Source organism: Hylobates moloch, unplaced genomic scaffold (genome assembly GCF_009828535.3).
Source record: "Hylobates moloch isolate HMO894 unplaced genomic scaffold, HMol_V3 SCAFFOLD_48, whole genome shotgun sequence".
Taxonomy (NCBI): domain Eukaryota; kingdom Metazoa; phylum Chordata; class Mammalia; order Primates; family Hylobatidae; genus Hylobates; species Hylobates moloch.
Window position 1 is genome coordinate 397,834 of NW_026652323.1, and position 19,137 is coordinate 416,970.

General features: G+C 36.8%; 1 long non-coding RNA gene across 1 annotated transcript in view; it reads left to right on the forward strand.

Moving 5' to 3' along the window:
• The window catches only part of LOC131382550 (uncharacterized), a 135,167-nt gene extending 116,319 nt beyond the window's left edge, over positions 1 to 18,848 (forward strand). Inside the window, exons 4-5 of the long non-coding RNA XR_009212109.1 lie at positions 17,341 to 17,383; positions 18,784 to 18,848. This is a non-coding gene — a long non-coding RNA (uncharacterized LOC131382550). The remainder of the gene's footprint in view (positions 1 to 17,340; positions 17,384 to 18,783) is intronic.
• Positions 18,849 to 19,137: the final 289 nt, after the last annotated feature.

Here is a 19,137-nt window from a genome sequence, read left to right on the forward strand (position 1 = left end):
AATAGAGAACCCAGATATAAATCTCCACATTTAGAGTTAACTCATCTTTGACAAAGAAGCCAAGAACATACATTGGGAAAAGGATAGTTTCTTCAACAAATGGTGCTGGGATAAACTGGATATCCATAAAAAGAAACAGGATCCCTATCCCTCACCACATCCAAAATTGAATCAAAATGGAATAACAACTTACATGTAAGTCTGAAACTATAAAACTGTTGGAAGAAAATTTTGAGGAAATGCTTCAGGATATTGATCTGGGCAAAGATTTCTTGTGCAAGAACTCAAAAGCACAGGCGACCAAAGCACATGTCGACAAATAGGATTACACGCAGCTGAAAAGCTTCTGCACTTTAAAGGGAGCAATCAACAAAGTGAAGAGATGCCCCACAGAATGAAGAAAATATTTGCAACTATTCAAGTGACAAGAAATTAATAAGCAGAATATTTAAGTAACTCAAATAATAACAAACCAATTAATCCAGTTTAAAAATGAAAAGAAATCTGAATATATACCTGAAATATCTGAATAAAAACTTTATTTTCCTATCTATCCCTTATATAAATTTTTAAGACTTACTTAAAAACATTTTGGTGCAACAAGACATTCCAGGATGGAATTATAATGGAGCCTTGGTTTCTTTTAACAGAGAATGGTGTTTAGAAAACAAAATTTGGATGTTAGGACCACTCATTGTTCTTTGTGTTTCAATGTTTCTAGGTCTGCTAAGCAAACAAAGCTAGAATCAGTTACAAATATGTTATAAAAATATTTCTATGCCACAGGCTATAATTTAATTTCCTCACTTAAGTTTTTTTTTAATTCCCCTTTTCCAATGAGCTGTCATTAGCCTCAATCTTTTAAACTGAAGTCTAGAATACTGTACTCAATACTTGGAAATTACTTACAGAATTGCTAGCACACACCACTGTGAAAAGTGAAGTATGTAAATTCAATGTTTTTAAAGATTTTTTCAATTTGAGATAAAATTTATACACAGTGCAATCCGTACATTTTAAATGTACAATTAAATGCGTTTTCAATATTGTGAGTATCCATTTCAAATTTAAATAAGTAAATACCCATAAACCCCATAAGTTTTGAATAAGTGAATACTCATGTTATAGGAAAGGGGCCCTCATCTAGACCCCAAGAGAGGGTTGTTGGATCTCGTGCAAGAAATAATTCAGGGTGAGTCTGCAATGTAAATTGAAAGCGAGTTTATTAAGAAAGTAAAGGAATTAAAGAACGGCTACTCCATAGACAGAGCAGCCCTGAGTGCTGCTGGTTGCCCATTTTTATGGTTATTTCTTGATGATATGCTAAACAAGGGGTGGATTATTTGTGCTTCCCATTTTTAGAACATAGAGGGTAACTTCCTGGTGTTGCCATGGCATTTGTAAACTATCATGGTGCTGGTGGGAGTGTAGCAGTGAGGACCAGAGGTCACTCTCATCACCATTTTCATTTTGGTGGGTTTTGGCCAGCTCCTTTACTGCAAACTGTTTTATCAGCAAGGTCTTTATGGTCTGTATTTTGTGCTGAACTCCTATCTCATCTGGTGACTTAGAATGCCTTAACCATCTGAGAATGCAGCCCAGTAAGTTTCAGCCTCATTTTACCCAGCTCCTATTTAAGATGGAGTTGCTCTGGTTACATGCCTCTGACATTTCCCCCCTCCCTTTTATAAGAGAACCCTTAATTCTAAGGGTTGCAGAGGGATAAAGATCCATCTTCTGTAACTTCATGCTGAATAGGGGTGATGATATTCCAGCCTAACTATGAGGTCTCTTGCATTCAGGGTAGAGAGAGGCTCAGTCAGAAAGCATCAGTATGGTAAGGGCCACTCATAACTCTTAAGTTTTGACAAAAGGTGATATCCTTCTTGTTTCTCATGAGCAGCAGTCAGAGATCAGTGGTTGGTTCACAGGAATAAGCAGGGTTAGCCTAGTTTGTAGAAACAAGCTTAAAAATAACTGATGAGACTAGAATTTAATAACAAGTTTACTATGGTTCTTGAAAAATAATATTTCTGTCTCCAGTTTCTCATTTTTACTAAATACTAATCATGGTAAGAGTTATTTCCTTTATTATACTTGGCCTGATTATTTGTATAAAGTGCAGCAAGAATAATTATTTTTCACAGAGGCTCTTTCTAAATTGGCTTTGATGGAACTCTGTTCCATAGATGGAATCTTAGATAAGACTTTTTAAAGCCGAGCTCATCCATGCGTTTGTACCCTCAAATACCTATGAATTGAGTAAATTCCTCTCCTTTTGGGGTCCCAAGATAACTTGGGGCTCCTGGACCCATCAGAAAGTGACATTCTTTACTCACCCCAGGTCAGAAACCCTGTACAGGGACTGTTGCAGACAAGGTATGAGGCCAATTCTTCATGGAGCTTTTACTGGCTTTACAAGTCAAGTCTGATTCCTTAAAGGAAAGCACACCATTCCAGTCAAAGCCTTGGTAAAATAATCAATTTCTCCAATTGTATCCTGTTACAAAAGAAAACAGATTCTTATTGCTCTTATGCAAATAACTATATTGCCATAAATTAAGAATTCTCACAGTTTCCAATTTTGGAGAAAACAGGTAGAATCAAATATGCTCCAAATTTTGTTCACAGGAGTTTACTTTACTCAATTGCTAAAAGCTGTATATAGCTCAAAAGTGTCCTTGACTCTGAAAAATAAAGGATCAGCAGCATTTTAAACAAAATTAAAAAAATTACTTCTGTTTTCTATTGGTTCAGTTAACTCAGTTAACTCCCATTCTATTTGATATTCATGAACATTCCAGTTCTTCATGAGAAATGGCTGAATTGAGCTGATTAATACATACATTATCCCACACACTTACTTTTGAGGTGAGAATACTTAAAAGCTGTTCTTTTAGCAAGTTTCAAGAATACAATGCATTGTTATTAGCTCTAGGTATTATGTTGTACAATAGATTGAATTTACTCCTCTTATCTAAATAAGTTTTTCTGTTTTTTACCAACATCTCCCCACTCTGTATCTCCCTATCCCAGCTTTGATAACCACCGTTCTCCTTTGTACTTCCGTTAAGTTCAAATTTTTTACTCTCTCTATGTAAGTGAGATTATGCAGTACTTGCCTTTCTGATCATGGCTTATTTTACTTAACATAATTCCCTCCAGGTTCATCTATGTTGTCTCAAATAAAAAGAGTTTGATTGTGTCCAAGAGTCCAAAAGCTGAAGAACTTGGAGTCTGATGTTCAAAGGCAGGAAGCATCCAGCATGGGATAAAGATGAAGGCTGGAAGATGCAGCAAGTCAGCTTCTTCTACCTTACTCTGCCTGCTTTTTCTAGCCATGCTGGTAGCCAATTGGATGGTGCCCATCCACGTTGTGGGTGGGTCTTCCTGAGGGTGGGTCTTCTTCTCCAATTTCACTTACTCAAATGTTAATCTCTTCTGGCAGCACTCAAGAAACATGCAGATACAGCCAGAAACAATACTTTCCATCCTTCAACCCAATCTAGTTGACACTTAATATTAACCATCACATATGCAGTCATACTCCTTCTTGGGAGATACTGGAAAATGGGCATTTTGACCTGCTCACTCTGCACTGGGCTAGGGAAAATCATGCCTGTTTGAAACCACCTCTTTCTTTTATTTGGTCATGGGGTACTTGTAATTTCTGAACCTAGATGGTTCTCAAAAGTAGCTGATTTAAGAACCAGTCCATTTGGTGGCAACTATAAAAGTTGGCGTGCTCAATGTGTGGACAAACTCTTTCAAGGAAGAGGCTGGAGATTTCGTTTTATCACTACTGTGAGCAGTGGGGAGAAGGTCCAGGAAGTGCCTCATGCATGTTCAGGCTCCAGGCAGTGGGGAGTAGGAGAGTTCTTACTAATTACCTGTCATGTCAATTCTCAGATGCCAGCTAGTAAGAAGGCATATTCTGAGACATCAGCTGAGGAATTGTACAGTCAGATTCCTTCCAGGGAGAAACTAGGATGTGGGTGTTGTTGCCTGCTTGTTCTACACTGAGCCTGGAGGAATTTAGTAGAGAGTGCTTACATACCTGTTTAAGGCAACCACTTTGTTCTCCTTGTTCCAGAAAAAACTCATGGATGCTGAGCCACATTCACTCCTAGGGTGATTTAGGAGTCTTTCTCTTAAGTGAGAGCTGTAAAAGTCAGGGTGCTGTATGTGTGGTCTAAACCCTTCTCTCCTCAGGGAGAAGCTTGGAGTTTGGGGTTCCCTCCAATTTTAAGGTGCCATGACCAGGGTAGGTTCTGTGGCATAAGCATGTCTCAGCTTTTTCTACCCATTTTGATGTGAATACTTTTTTAGTTGCAGTGTGTAGGAGTCGCTGAACTAGCTCCTGAGTTTTTCTTAGAGGAAATGGACCTGTGTACAGCTCTTTACTTGTGCATCTCTGGGAGGAGGTCAAGTGGGGAGCTTCCTATTCTGCCATCTTGCTGACCTCTTCTCTGCTCATTTGTTTTTAGTGTTGAATAATATTCCATTATCTGGATGTACCACATTGCATCTATTCACATATTGAAAAGCATTTTAGTTGCTTCTAAGATTTTGTAATTGAATAAATAAAACTGGTATGAACATCCATGTGCAGGTTCTTGTGTGGACATAAATTTTCAATTCCTTTAGGTAAATATAAAGGAACGTGATTGCTGGATCATATAGTAAGAGTATGTTTAGTTTTGCAAGACACCAAAATACCTTCTAAGTGGTCATGGCATTTTGCATTCTCATCAGCAATAAATGAGAGTTCCTACTGGTCCACATCTTCACTGACACCTTGTGTGGTCAGTCCAGGGTCCCGTGTTTTGGCCATTCTAATAGGTAGACAGCAGTAACTCATTGTTTTAACTTGCAATTACCTGATGCTGTATCAGTGGAGGATCTTTTCATACGCATATTTCCTACCTATGTAGCATTTTTTAGTGAGCTGTCAAAGTCTTTGGACCATTTTTAGATTGAATTATGTATTTTCTTATTGTTGAGCTTCAAGAGTTACCTGTCCATTTTAGATGACAGATTTTTATCAGATGTATCTTTAGCAAATATGTTTTTCCTGCCTATGGCTTGTCTTCTCATTCTCTTAATATGTTTTGCAGAGCTGAAGTTTTTAACTTTTATGAAATTCTGTTTAACAATTAATTTTTTCGTGGGTTATGCCTTTGAGATGTACCTAAAAGTCATCACCATATTTAAGGTTATCTAAGTTTTCTTCTATGTTATCTTCCAGTGGTTTTATAGTTTTACATTTTACATTTAGATCTGTGGTTCATTTTGAGTTAATTTTTCTAAAAGATGTAATATCTATGCCTTCATTCATTCTTTTTGCATGTAGATGCCGGGTTGTTCTGGCACTATTCATTGACAATACTGTCTTTGCACCTTTATCACAGGTTAGTTGATTATATTCATGTGAGTCTATTTCTGAACTCTCTGTTCTGTTCTTTTGGTCTGTTTGTCTAATCTTTCACCAATACGACATTGTCTTGTTTACTGTAGCTTTATAGTAAGTCTTGTAGTCCAGTAGTGTTATTCCTCCGTTTTGTTCTTGTCTTTCAGTATTGTGATGGCTATTCTGAGTCTTTTATTTCTCCACATAAACTTTGGATTCGGTTTGCAAATATCCACAAAATAACTTGCTGGGATTTTAATTGAGATTGCATTGAATCTATAGATAAAATGAGGAAGAACTGACATCTTGACAGTATTAGGATTGTCTTTCCATGAACCTGGAGTACTTCTCCATTTATTTGGTTATTCTTTTATATCTTCAATCAGATTTTTATAGTTTCCTTATGTAGATCTTGTATTTTTTAAGACTGTATCTAAGGATTTAATTTTAGGGGGTGCTAATGTAAATGGAATTTTGTTTTTAATAAAATTATACTTTTTTATTGCTAATATATAGGAAAGCAATTTACTTTCTTTTATTAATCTTCAATTCTGTAACTATGCTATACCTGCTTATTAGCTACAGAAGATTTTTCTTAAATTTTTAAAAGATTTTCTGCATAGACAATTGTGCCAACTGTGAACAAAGACCACTGTATTTCTTCCTTTCCATCTGTATATATTTTATTTTATTTTTGTCTTATTGCATCAGCTGGGGCTTGTTGTGTGATGTTGAAAAGAAATATGAGACACCTTTGCCTTATTACTAATCTTAGTGAGAAAGCTTCACATTTATCACCATTACTTTTTATGTTAGCCATAGGATTTTTGTAAATATTCTTTATCACATTGAAGATGATCCCCTCTATTCCTAGTTTACTGAGATATTTTATCATGAATGGGTGTTCAATTTTGTCAAATGCTTTTTCTGCGTGTATTGATAAGATTGTGTAATTTTTCTTTTTCAGGCCATTGATGTGATGAATTGCATTAGTGGATTTTTAAATGTTGGTCAGTCTTGCATATTTGTGATAAATCTCACTTGGTAGTGGTATATACTGTTTTATATACATTGTTGGGTTAATTTTCTAATGTTTTATTGAGGATTTTTGCATTTATGTTCATGAGAGTTATTGGCCTGCAGTTTTCTTTTAGTGTCTTTGGTGTTTTAATTCAATTATCAAATTTCTGTTGCTGATATTCTCATATATGGTTTCATTTTAACTGTGTTTTGAAGTTATCGAATACATTTAAAATTGCAGTATTAAAGATCTATGTACAAATCTACTCTCTGAATTCGAACTATTTTTCATTTCCTGTCTATTTAAATGTCTAATTATGTATAGTTGTTTTCTGGATGTTGCAGATAAAAGATATATAGGGTGTTGATTGTGATGTTATTAAATTATTAACATTATTTTGTTTCTATCAAAATTGGTTTAATTTTCAATTTAAGTCTCTTTTATTTGTGAACAGAGTTCTAAGACATGCTCCTCCTCTACTGCATTGTTTTTATTCCTCAGCTGTGAACTTTCTGCTGACTTAACTGAGTTTGTGATGTGTTCAATGAGGTCTCCACACCTTGACTGAGATGAAATGTTAACATATCATATTACTACTAAGTCAGTGATAATACTATTCAGCTGTCAGTTCTTTGGCAGGTGTTATCTGCTAGGTCTTTTATAATCTCACTATGTGAATGCCCATACATATTTGTGGAGTTGCCTTCTTACACAGATTCCAACTTTTCGGATGCTGTGTCACAAATTCTAGCTGCTTTGCCTCAGTAGCCTGGAACTCTTGCTTCAGCCACCTTAGCTCACAAAATCTCCTCCAGTTCTCAGACAGGGCGGTGGCCAGGCATAGGCGCTCCTCGCTTCCCAGTCAGTTGGGCGGCCGGGCAGAGACGCTCCTCACTTCCCAGACGGTTGGCGGCCTGCCCAGCCGCTGTGCACCCTTCCAAGTGTGAAGTGACAGCTTTGTGTGTGATGTTTTCTGTCTTCCCCAAGTTTGCATTTTTGACATTAAAGTTTACTTTTTAGTTAAAAAAAAAAAAAAAAAAAAAAAAAAACACTCCTCCACTTTTAGTCCACTTTCTTGCTTGACTTTAGAAAAAGGGTTCAAAGAAAAAGCCAAGGCAATTTTAATATGATTGATAGGCTCACCTTACTTTTCTTTCTTCTTTCAAGGGTCACAGACCTGTGTTACTTTTTCAAGGTATCTGCATACTGTTGCTTTATATATTTTGTTCAATTTTATAGCTGTTTTTAGTAGGAAACCAAGTTCAGTATCAATTACTCTGTTTTGGCCAACACCTGAAGTCAGCAGCATCTGTTTCACATAAAAATTAGCATATGACTTCATAAAACTTACTTTCGGCCGGGCGCGGTGGCTCACGCTTGTAATCCCAGCACTTTGGGAGGCCGAGGTGGGCGGATCACGAGGTCAGGAGATCAAGACCACGGTGAAACCCCGTCTCTACTAAAAAATACAAAAAATTAGCCGGGCGTGGTGGAGGGCGCCTGTAGTCCCAGCTACTTGGAGAGGCTGAGGCAGGAGAATGGCATGAACCTGGGAGGCAGAGCTTGCAGTGAGCCGAGATTGCGCCACTGCACTCCAGCCTGGGCGACAGAGTGAGACTGTCTCAAAAAAAAAAAAAAAAAAAAAAAACAAAACTTACTTTCTTGAGTAGATTTAAGCAGACTTGAACAGTATGAGTGAATTTTCGTAGTGTGTATATGTGCATTATTTAAATTGTCTAGGTATCATGCCAAACACTCTAGCTCTATCTTCTCATGTAGTGCTTTATTTTTCATTTTGTGAAATTGTATCAGTAACCACCAACTTTCCAAAGCTGTTTAAGAAATAAAGAAGATAATCCACATAAAATTTCTTTGTAAGCTATAAAGTGCTAAAAGTGAACGTTATTATTATAGGGCAAAAATAAACTTTTGTTCAGTCTTTGATTATAAGTTCCAAAAGAAAGAAGCTAGAATTGATTATTCCTAATGGCATTTTTTCCCCTTTAAATTTTTACAATAGCATTAAACGGGAGAAAAAAAAGACTATTTCATTTTTACTGAGCAAGGGAAGATGATCTAACTATTCTAAGTTAATAAGGATTTGGAAGAATAACAACTGTCCTGAAGTGTATATTAATTCCTTAATGTATGCAGCTCTAAAATTGTAAGCAATTCCATAGACTAGTGCTGATTATTTTACAAAATATTCTAGCATCTTCAAATCCAGGTTTTCGCCTGGTGACTTTCTCACTCTATTTTTTACCTACTATATAATGTCAGAGTACCTAATTCTTGAAGTCATTAGAAGACATTTAATAATGGCGCCAATACTTTTTCTTTCAATATTTAAACCTCTTTCTAACTTAAATTATTCTTTTTGTTGACAATGAGTTATTTTATTTACAAGTTGAATATAGTGGCATCATTTTTTAAAACAATGTAATGAGACATTTAAGAAATGAATTATTTTATTTACCAGAATATTTTCCCTAAGTTTCTCCTTTAGGAGGAAATTAATTTCTTAAAAATGCAAGCCAAATAGGTTAGTCATAGTTTTATAATAAAAAAATAACAGTCACAAAAATTTTGGCATGGAACACAAAATCCTATTAGTAGCAAACATCTGTGACAGTCTAAGAGTGGCACATACCACGGAAACCTACTGCAGTGCTAATCATTCTTCTAAGTTATTTTTGGGGATATGGAGGAGAAATTCTGCTGTCTCAAAAAGGGACATTAACTTCTCCTCAATTTAGCAAAATTAATTTAAATTGGCTGGCAGCTTATCACACCATATGTAGGGAGTATTTCTAAGGAGGAGGAAAAAGACACAAGAAAAAAAAAACCCTTTAAAGAGGTAAAAACTCCATTGTAGAAGAAAAGAGAAGTGTGGTAGTCATTAAGCAATCTAAGATCATCTTTTTTCCCAGAGCTCTGAGAGATGTTGTGCTCTCCATTGTTCTTATGCTTATCTCTATTGGCAAAGTGGTCTGAACAGCAGGGGAAAACAATTGCAAAAGGTATAGTAATTAATTTTGAATCTTATAGAGAGAGACAGAGTAAATAAATACCACAGGTGCTGTCTCTTAAATGAGGCAAGAAGAGTGAAAATAATCATTAGCCCATGTAACAGGAAAAGGCACAAGAAAGAAGTGGAAAGAGAAGACAAGAGTGAAGAAATAATATAAATTTGATACCAAGTATCTCTTGATTAGAAATCCTTATGTGGAGACAGCATGAAAATTCTCTTTGTAATGGGATATTCCAGTTGTGCATGCAAAGAGAAAACAAATACCTAAAGTTTTTCAGTGAGTGATCCTCATTACCATACCAGTACCCAAGCATAATCAATTCCTGTTAGTTGGTCTCAATTAATCAACAATCCCAAGTAAGCTAACAAAACCTCATGATATCTATTTAATGTATCCAGCAAAATCTATTAGGAAAGAGAAGGTATAAGAAATGAATTGGAATATGTTTCTCTATTTGTTTTCTTTGTAAAAAGAAGGAGGAACACTAAGACTTTTTGTCTTATCAGTGATTTGCCTTGACTGAAAAGATGATAGAGTTGCCTGATGCATTCTGAGACCCACGCAGGTAAATGTCTACACACGTGGATGGGAATTCAAGAGTCCGTTGAGCCCCAATTTTTTTTTGACACGTTTTGTTAGTATTTTTCCTTCCATTTACCCTGCATTTCAGAGCAAAGCTAGATCTATTGTCATTTACAACAATGTACAACTTGTGCTAGTGAACATTATTCAAGTTAGAAGGTAATTTACAGTTGGTCAAAGGAATATATGCTGCTAAATTTTATTTTTTATCAGTACCATATGTGTCATTTCTGGTATAGTTTACATTGAACTAAATTGAATAGAATGATCTAAGAATATTAGCATTGTCTTTCTGTACTTCTCTCCTTCCTTTCTTTCATATTTACTAAGACAATATCCAAAGGAGGGGACTGCTATACCTAGTTTTAGAAAAAAAAATAATGAAGAGTAATAGCCTACACAGACTTCTGTTTTATATTGTAAGGTATTCAGGCGTCGAATCTATTGGAAATGCCACAGATCACTAGCATATAAACTTGGGGAATTTTAAACGTTTGTCATAAATGTTATTTTGGTCATCTTACTTATTTTCACAACTTATTTTCTCAGTGTTTCTGATTCAAACACTGAACGGAAATTGGCTTATGTGTTTATCCTGAGAAAGAAAAATTAAAGGAGACTCCAGGAAAGACAAGAGTTTCCAATCAGTTTCATTGTTGGTGGGGATGGTGAGTGAGCAGCCCCAAGGAATAGGCCAATGGTGACAGGACCAATTGAAACCTTTACTAATTTAAACCACAGTCATGAGCAAGGTATGTACATCCTCTCAGCACCCCTACTTAATTAAAAACAACAATAAACCATAATGGATCCCAGGGTGGCAAAATCAATGGCGTAGGTAGCGTCCCTCCATACTATCTGCAAACATTTATTTTTCTTCTTACAAACTGTGTTACCATCATAGTGCCAATATAAAATATACTTTATTCTTGCCTTGATTACCCTGTTTATTAATTAATGATTTAAATGTGTATCTCTTTATATCTGGACTTTCTGCTTTATTTAAAATGATCATATATTATTGTTATAACTAGAGTAAAGCTTTTAGCTTGTCTTCTAATTTGTCACCTGTTTTTCTCTCCTAAGCTTCAATGAAGTAATGATAATATTTCTTTCATTAGGGTTAGCATCCTCAATATTAAAAGGTCATGGACAGGGCTGCAGATCATAAGAAGGTGGAGATTAAAAATGTAGGGGCATATTGATTATACAAAAATAGCAGTGTGTTTCTATAATTGGAATGTTCTCCAGTTTTCTCTTAAAAAAAACATAATAATTGCTTTTTGTTCCCTTCCCCTTACTCCTCTTCCTCATTCTTCTGTTTAGAATCAGAATGCCTGGAATGATGGAACAAATGAAACTTATTAATCATCATGGGAAACTAAAAAGGAATGTTACTGATTAATTTTTTCAATAGGTATTTATTGAGACCTTATTACATGCCAGGCACTGTATATAACACATATACAGTATACTGTGCTCCAACAAATCTCAGAATCATCTTGCTTTTGGCAGTGAGTAGGGTAAACATTGTCTACAAGGCTAACATTCCAAATATTCTTGTCCTTAAATGAGGAGAAGGATTATGGGGCAGGAGAATTCACTAGACTTATCTTAATTGATGAAGATAATATTTAAAAATAGATTGGAAGGTATAATATCAATTTATATTTGAAAAAAATCCCAATCTTTTAAAAATGCAAATTGTAGAGAGTAAAACACTGTGGATTTTGGACTGGATTGACATGAATATAAAAGATTGAGGGGCTTTGTGTTAATAAATCTTACCTTCTACCTCCCCAGCCCCACACATACCTTATCAACTGGATATGCCTTAAAGATATTAAAACTAAAACTAACTTGAAATTCAAATCCCTAAGCATGGTCATAAAATCACCAGCCATACTCTGCTTTTGTTTTCCACCTTTAGTCCCTCACCCCAGCCAAACTGTGCCACACCAAGCTTCTTCCCTACCTTGCTTCTCCACCATAGCCACTGCCATTTTATCTTTCCCAGAGTTCCCAGAGCCTTCACTGTCTTCATGATTAGATCCCTCCATACTCTCCATCACTAATGCCTTGGCTGGAGATTACCATTCAGAGACCATGTACTGAGCAGATAAATGTCAAGCATCACAGCATTGTCTCAGGTATCATTGTTGACTCTAGGATTAAGAAACAATATGTCACTATCCTAAAAGTTAACCAAGTTATAACTCAGAGATAGTATGATCTGTTCTAGACCACACGAGTCAACATCTGTTATAATTAATGTTAATTTGGTTTCAAAGGACAAAAAATATATAAGCTAAAGTTAAAAACAAGGGTCTTTAGAAGAATATGAGAAATGTCGTAAGATACTTTACAAGAAATACAACAATGTCTCATGTTAGTCAGTCATTAGTCACTTTTCTCTGTTCTCTCCCTGCCATCTGCCCCCTCTGACCCTTTGTTTTATTCCCTCTCAGTTGTCACATATTTTTGCTTCTCTCTGCATATTTGCTGTATTCATTTCTGTGTACACTGGCTTTCTCTACAATAATTTTATTTTTTATTCTTCTCAATCTTAGCTTTCCATTAGCTTTGCTTCAGCATAGCAGATTCTGGTGCTAAATCTAACATTCTAAAGCCTAACATTCTAAGCTTATAATTTATTTATTTATTTATTATTTTGAGATAGATTTTCTCTCTGTCATCCAGGTTGGAGTGCAGTGGCACAATCATAGCTCACTGCAGCCTTGAACTCCTAGGCTCAAGCAGTCTTCCTGCCTCAGCCTCCCAAAGTGCATGGATTAAAGGCATTAGTCACCAAGCCAAGCCTAAATTTATAGTATAGAGATGGAATATGGTCACCCTTGCCCAACCTCATCCTTGAGCTGAGAACCTGTGTTGTTGGATCAGTGAATATGGCAGTATCACAGAATAAAAGTCTGTTCATATGAGCCCCTCATGCTGCCCTGGACTGCTAGTGGGGCCGTATTCTAAGAAAAGGGAATTTAGAGGGAAAACAGTCATAATTACAGCAGCAGAGTCAGGTCAACTCTCCTCTGATTTCAGTCTTTGCTCTTTCCACTACCCCTGGTTGAGCAAATGTCTGTGTTTCAATCATCTTTGTATTCCCACAACACTTTACAAAACATCTAGAAATTGCAGATGCTGACAAAATGTTGGTTGATGTGATGACCTTGAAGTGAATCAAACTAACACTTGCAGGTCTTTGATATTTCCCAGCCCTTCTGTCTGAGAGTCAACTTTCAGTTGACTGTTAGCCAAGGTTTCCTTGAGCCAAATGCCTAGGCAGTAGCGAGAGGGAGAAATGAGAGAGACAAGGAGGGTTTTTAAGATCTATGATTAGGTTTCACGAGCCGCATTTTGAACTTGGAATAAAGGAGAACACAGAAATGAAAACTCATTCTGCCATAAGGTTCCTGGACATTCTTGTGCAACTGCCAGAAAAAAAAATGATTAAAAAAAAAAAACCCCACAAAACAACAAGGCAGCAATTGTGACAGAATAGTGGAAGTCCAAATTACAGAGGCAAGGTTCTTCCTCTGTCCTCTCTCCAGGCCTAAATGAATAAAGGGATGACACTGAGATCGAAGGCTAGTTCTACTTCAGAACCACAGAGACATGAGCACCAGCAAGTTTGAGGTTGGATAAGGATCTTCAGAACTCCTCAGCTTCAGATAGTCAAGCCTGCTTCGTCCCTTCTTCAACGGCATCTCTAGCATGTATACTTCCCTTAAATCCACCTTCGCAGCATTTGCTGATGGTAATTCAGGGACTAGAAAAGCAAACTTTTAGAGATTTAATTTTTTTCTTTCTTTCCCTTGAAACTCAGGTCTTATTCTTTCCCCATTTCCCTTCTTTCACACTCTGGGAAGTCCCCAGAGAAATTCACCAGTCTGGTCTGCACTGTAATTTGGGTTGGCAGATGCTGCAGAGTTGTAAGAACCATCTATTTTTTTTCCTCTTTTGCACCATTCCCTCTTCTGTTTGCTTATCATCTCAAATGTTTACAATCCAGTGAGAGGCCATATAAATTTATTAAACCTCCCTGTTGTTTTTCTTTTCCTTTAAAAGAGATGTTATTTTAAGTTTTTCTTCCAGTTTCCTCTGATTTTCAGAATAGTTCCTCAGGGCTCTCATTATTTGGATCTCCTACTGACTTAATCTGCTCTGGAGCAAGGAGCTTGGAATTTCTTTGACTTTAAGCTGCAGTATTAATCTTTTGCCCAGCCTTAAAGGGTTTAGGGTGGAGTCTCTTCCAAAGGAGTTGCCGCCTGTGTAGCTACCATAGCAGCAAAGAAACCATATCTGGTCTCCTCTGTGGAAAGCAATCTGCCCCCTGCCAGCAGCTCAGCTTTGCAGCCACAGCAGAGCAAGCCCTGTGTTAGCTGGGGGACATTTCCAGCGAGAGGCACAGCAGGGGAAATGATGTGGACTCCATCGAGGGGAGAACTGCTCATCCATACCATCTAATTCCAGGAAGAGGCACGACAGAGTCCATGCCTTCGCCTCCTCTGGCCAACTATAATCATGGAACTCCTGTGAATCAGCTGGGAAACATGCAGAGTAATTGCTTCCCTCATGTTTTTCTTAGGTTTTTTAAATGAGGATTTTAATTTCCACCCCACTGTTTTCTGACCTCCTCCCCATTGTTTCCTTTCTCTTTCTTGTGCACGGATATGAGATTGGGGCCCTCATTCATACTAACTGGAATTTTCCTTGGCAATGGTAGAATAGAAGCTTCTCCATTCTTTAGAGATGAATTTGCTTTAAGTAAGATCTTCCCAGAGTACAAAAGAAATTTATTCTGGAAATTTCAAACTAATGTGAGTGTGTCTTTTTTATAAACTTTGGTAATTTCTACTTCAAAGGCAGAGTTTTGTTAGATTGATAATTAATTCTCCACAGCTCTCAGAAAAATGTCTTGCACATATTATGCATTTGATGAATAATTATTGAATACATGAAACCTGGTCAATTTTTATGGATGATGTCATATGTTTCACCATACAGAGCTCCATTATGCTGTATCTACACAACAAACAGCACTGCATTCATGTTGAGTGCAAGTATGACTTCACCATTGAATATTTTTTATCTGAATTGACCTTTTTAACCCGGTCTTCTCTAACTGTGATGCCATCATGACTAGAATCCTCTCAGCTCATTCTCCTCTTTCATTTTGTCCTTTTCCCTTTATTCTTGCTGTTTAATGTGATTCTCTCAGTGATGACATGGGCTCCCCTCAATTATGACTATCATTTTCCATGACAGATGGCCTCCTCACTGGAACTGGATCCACCATCCTTTTTTCTCAGTGTCTTCTTGTTTATGTTTTAGATCTTTTGCAAGGTGAGCTACACCTCTGAGAGGAGCTCCTGGAAATTACCAGAGATACTTAATGTTGCCAGCTGTACAGATGGAGATGATGCACCTTGATGAGGAATAAGTACTGAGCCTGAATCCTACAAATGGGAAAAGGTGCTCATATCAGACTTATGCATTAGATATCAAACTACGAAGTACAAGTGCAGCTGATGCCTGTTTAGATGATGTGGAGCAAGGAAACAGAGTATGTGTTAAAAGCAAAAATTCCCATGAAGCTGAACTGTTACTCTGCCAAAGCCTCCCACTCTCAAGGTTTTTTTTTTTTTTTTTTTTTTTTGGAGATGGAATCTGGCTCTGTCTCCCAGGCTGGAGTGCAGCGGTGCCATCTTGGCTCACTGCAAGCTCTGCCTCCCGGATTCACGCCATTCTCCTGCCTCAGCCTCACTCTCAAGTTTTAAGAGCCAATAAACCTTGTATCTGTACATTCAGCTTTGCCTTTTTTTTTTTTTTCCAGGACTGGAAAGTCCTCTATCAGGGTTTACCATGTTTCATTGATTTTATTTTTTCTAGCACCAACATAATGCTCATATAGTAATGAGGATGAAATAATTTATTTTTTTCCTGCTCATCATGTCATTGCGAATGTTCTGCTATCATACAAAAATACCCACATTTTAAATTATTTAAAAATATTTGCTGAGCAAATATAAACCATCATGCATCTTTCTAAGCACCAGTGAGACAGCCAAGTATAAAGAGGTCCCGAAAGAACCTCTGACCAGCCTGCACACTTGGAGGAGTGTACACTGGGGTGGAGCCTTGGGAAGTTCATGCTGTTTGCAGTGGGGAGGAGCCTGGCCTCTCCTGATCTGGGGTGGTAAACTGAGATTCAATCTGCGAGGCGGGAAGCATATTAGCAGGACTATTTCTTTGCTGAGAGTCCCTGTTTCCTTTTGTTTCCTTTTCACCGAATAAACTCTGCCCTTCTCACCCTTCAAACTGTCTGCGAGCCTAATCTTTCACGGTTGTGTGACAAGAACTCAGCTTTTAGCTGAACTAAGGAGTAAGTCTTACAACACCACTATATAGTGATGAATAAAACAAACATAACCCCACCTTCACTGAGTTTACATTTAATAAAAACACCAATAAATTCGTTATTATTCCTGCAAAATCAAATCACTTGGACAATATCCTGGCTTCCCTATATTGGTTAATCTAATTATTCAATATTATGGTATTGTACATAGTATAGACTGAATATGACCTTGTTTAATCACATTTGTGAATTTCAACTTGTCTTTATGAAGTTTCACATATAATCACTCATTATTGCTGAGCATTCCTTATAGTATTTTTTGAATTGATCCCTTACTTTCTAGTTCGGGTATCTTCCTGACTCCCTCATTTCTTCCCTCTCAAATGTTTTCCAATTGGTTTTACTTTTCCTTGGCCAACCTTATTTTTATCCAGTCTACATACTCCTGTTACTTGTACCTCAGTCCAAACTCTTTTGGTTTCAGATAACAAAATCTTATTTCAAGTAAAATAAAAAGGAAAAAAAATACAGTATAACAATGCAAAGGTTTGATAAAGTAACCAACGGAAGAAGTCAGGAGAAATATTTAGAAAAAACTTGGATCAGGGATCAGACATATGGCAGAAACAATCTATTTTCCTGTTTTTCCAGAAAACCGTGATTTTTTATCTTTTCTGTGTATGCTTCATAGTATCTTTTCTTTTTTTTAAAAAAAATTATCTTCTTGTGTGTTTTCTCTTTCTTTCTCCAGTTTGCCTTCCCTCCCAAGAATATTCATCCTTTTTTCAAGTGCATATGGCTCAAAGTATAACTTTAAGCACGCACTTTGCATAGTCTCAGTTTAGTTGCCTAACAAACTAAACTTAGTTTTGTTGCCTAACCATTTAGAATATTCATAACTTCCTTTTTTCTTTTCTAGAATTGTTGAGATCTGACATCCAACTTATGCCTGCCCATTTTAGGTGAGGTTTTCATTTCCCGTATTTTACCAAAAGGGGAAGAAGGAAATTGGGGAATGGTGTTCAAAGCCATATCTTATAGATGCAATTTCCATGGTTTCACACCAATGATGGGTGGATGGATGGGGCCAGTCCTCCCAGAGAAGGGATCCCGGACTGGCAAACACTCCAATTAGTGTAAAGCCTTTGGAACTTCTATTCATAATTATACTATTCACCTTCATACTCCAGATTCTCTTCCAACTATCACTGCCAGCCTTATGCACCCTTTTCTCTATAATTCCCAGTATCTTCTGCCAGATGGAGTTTATTCACTTTCTCATAATTTTCTCACTCATTGCTATATGATTTATGCAATCAGTCCTGTAAACTTCCTCTATCATATGGACTGCAAAGAACCAAAGCCCACACTCACCACAAAATTTTGCTTAAATTAACCTCCCCTCTGAATGGTCTCCAGATTCTTATCCAGAGCTTATCATCATTTTGATTTAGGTATTATTATTTTTTAAAATATAACTTATTAAATATTATATATTAATTACAATTATGCTTGTAAATCAAGCTTGGTTATTTTGTGAATTTAAGTATTACTTCATACATCTATTTGTAAGCTTCTTAAGGGAATTTCCTCAGAAAATGTCACACGATAGCAGGAATTTAAGGTAGTAAATAGGTAACACAAAGAGAAGGATGTAAAAAGTATTAAACACATTCTGTGCCAGGTGATAGTGTAGACACTAAATTAGGAAAATAAGCTCAGGAAAACCTTCCCAGAATGTTTTGATCATTTGTGACCTTACTGGAATTTAAAACCTAATCTTTTTAATTCAAAGTCCAAAGTCTAATGGTATCTATTAAACTATGTGAAAATAATTTTACTTTCAGGAAACACACTTTAGTTAAGAATTTTAGGCCAGGCGTGGTGGCTAATGCCTATAATCTCAGCTCTTTGGGAGGCCGAGGTGGGCGGATCACCTGAGGCCAGGAGTTCCAGAACAGCCTGGCCAACATGGTGAAACACTGTTTCTACTAAAAATACAAAAATCAGCCCGGCATGTTGGCTTGTGCCTGTGGTCCCGCTACTTGGGAGCCTGAGATAGGAGAATTGCTTGGACTTGGGGGGCAGAGGTTGCAGTGAGTCGAGATTGCCCCACTACACTCCAGCCTGGGCAACAGAGCAAGGCTCTGTCTCAAAAAAAACAAAACAAAACAAAACAAAAAAACCAATGAGTCAATGGCCCATAATTTGAGTCAGCTAATGTTGGATTAGAAAGTCTCCTTATCCATTTATTATTACTCTTCTGTATCTTTCTGAGTAACCTTGTGTTTGCCATTAATTTGGAGTCTATGGACAAGAAACTACTAAGATAGCCTGTCTTTAACAACGTTCTTTATTTCAGATTCTACATGTTTGGACTGTCAGGGCAATTAATCTGAATAAATGTACTTAGTACCTTCCACCCCAAAACGTGAGTCTGTCTTTGGGAGTTTGTGGCTTGCTTGAAAGATTATGAGACTTTTCCCATGCAGGGAATTCATATGAATTCCATGCAGAAGGATAACATATATACTCTGGGTTTGGGGACAGCCCATTGTGCCTAGTAAAAAAGATACTGGGGGAGTTAGTCATTTTTTATGCAGAAAATTTGAAAACATAACAAAGAAAAAAAAACTATTTAGAGATGTTTCTTTTGCATCGTATTTTGGTAAATGGGGACACCAAATAGTATGTTTGATAGATTCGAAGAAACTGT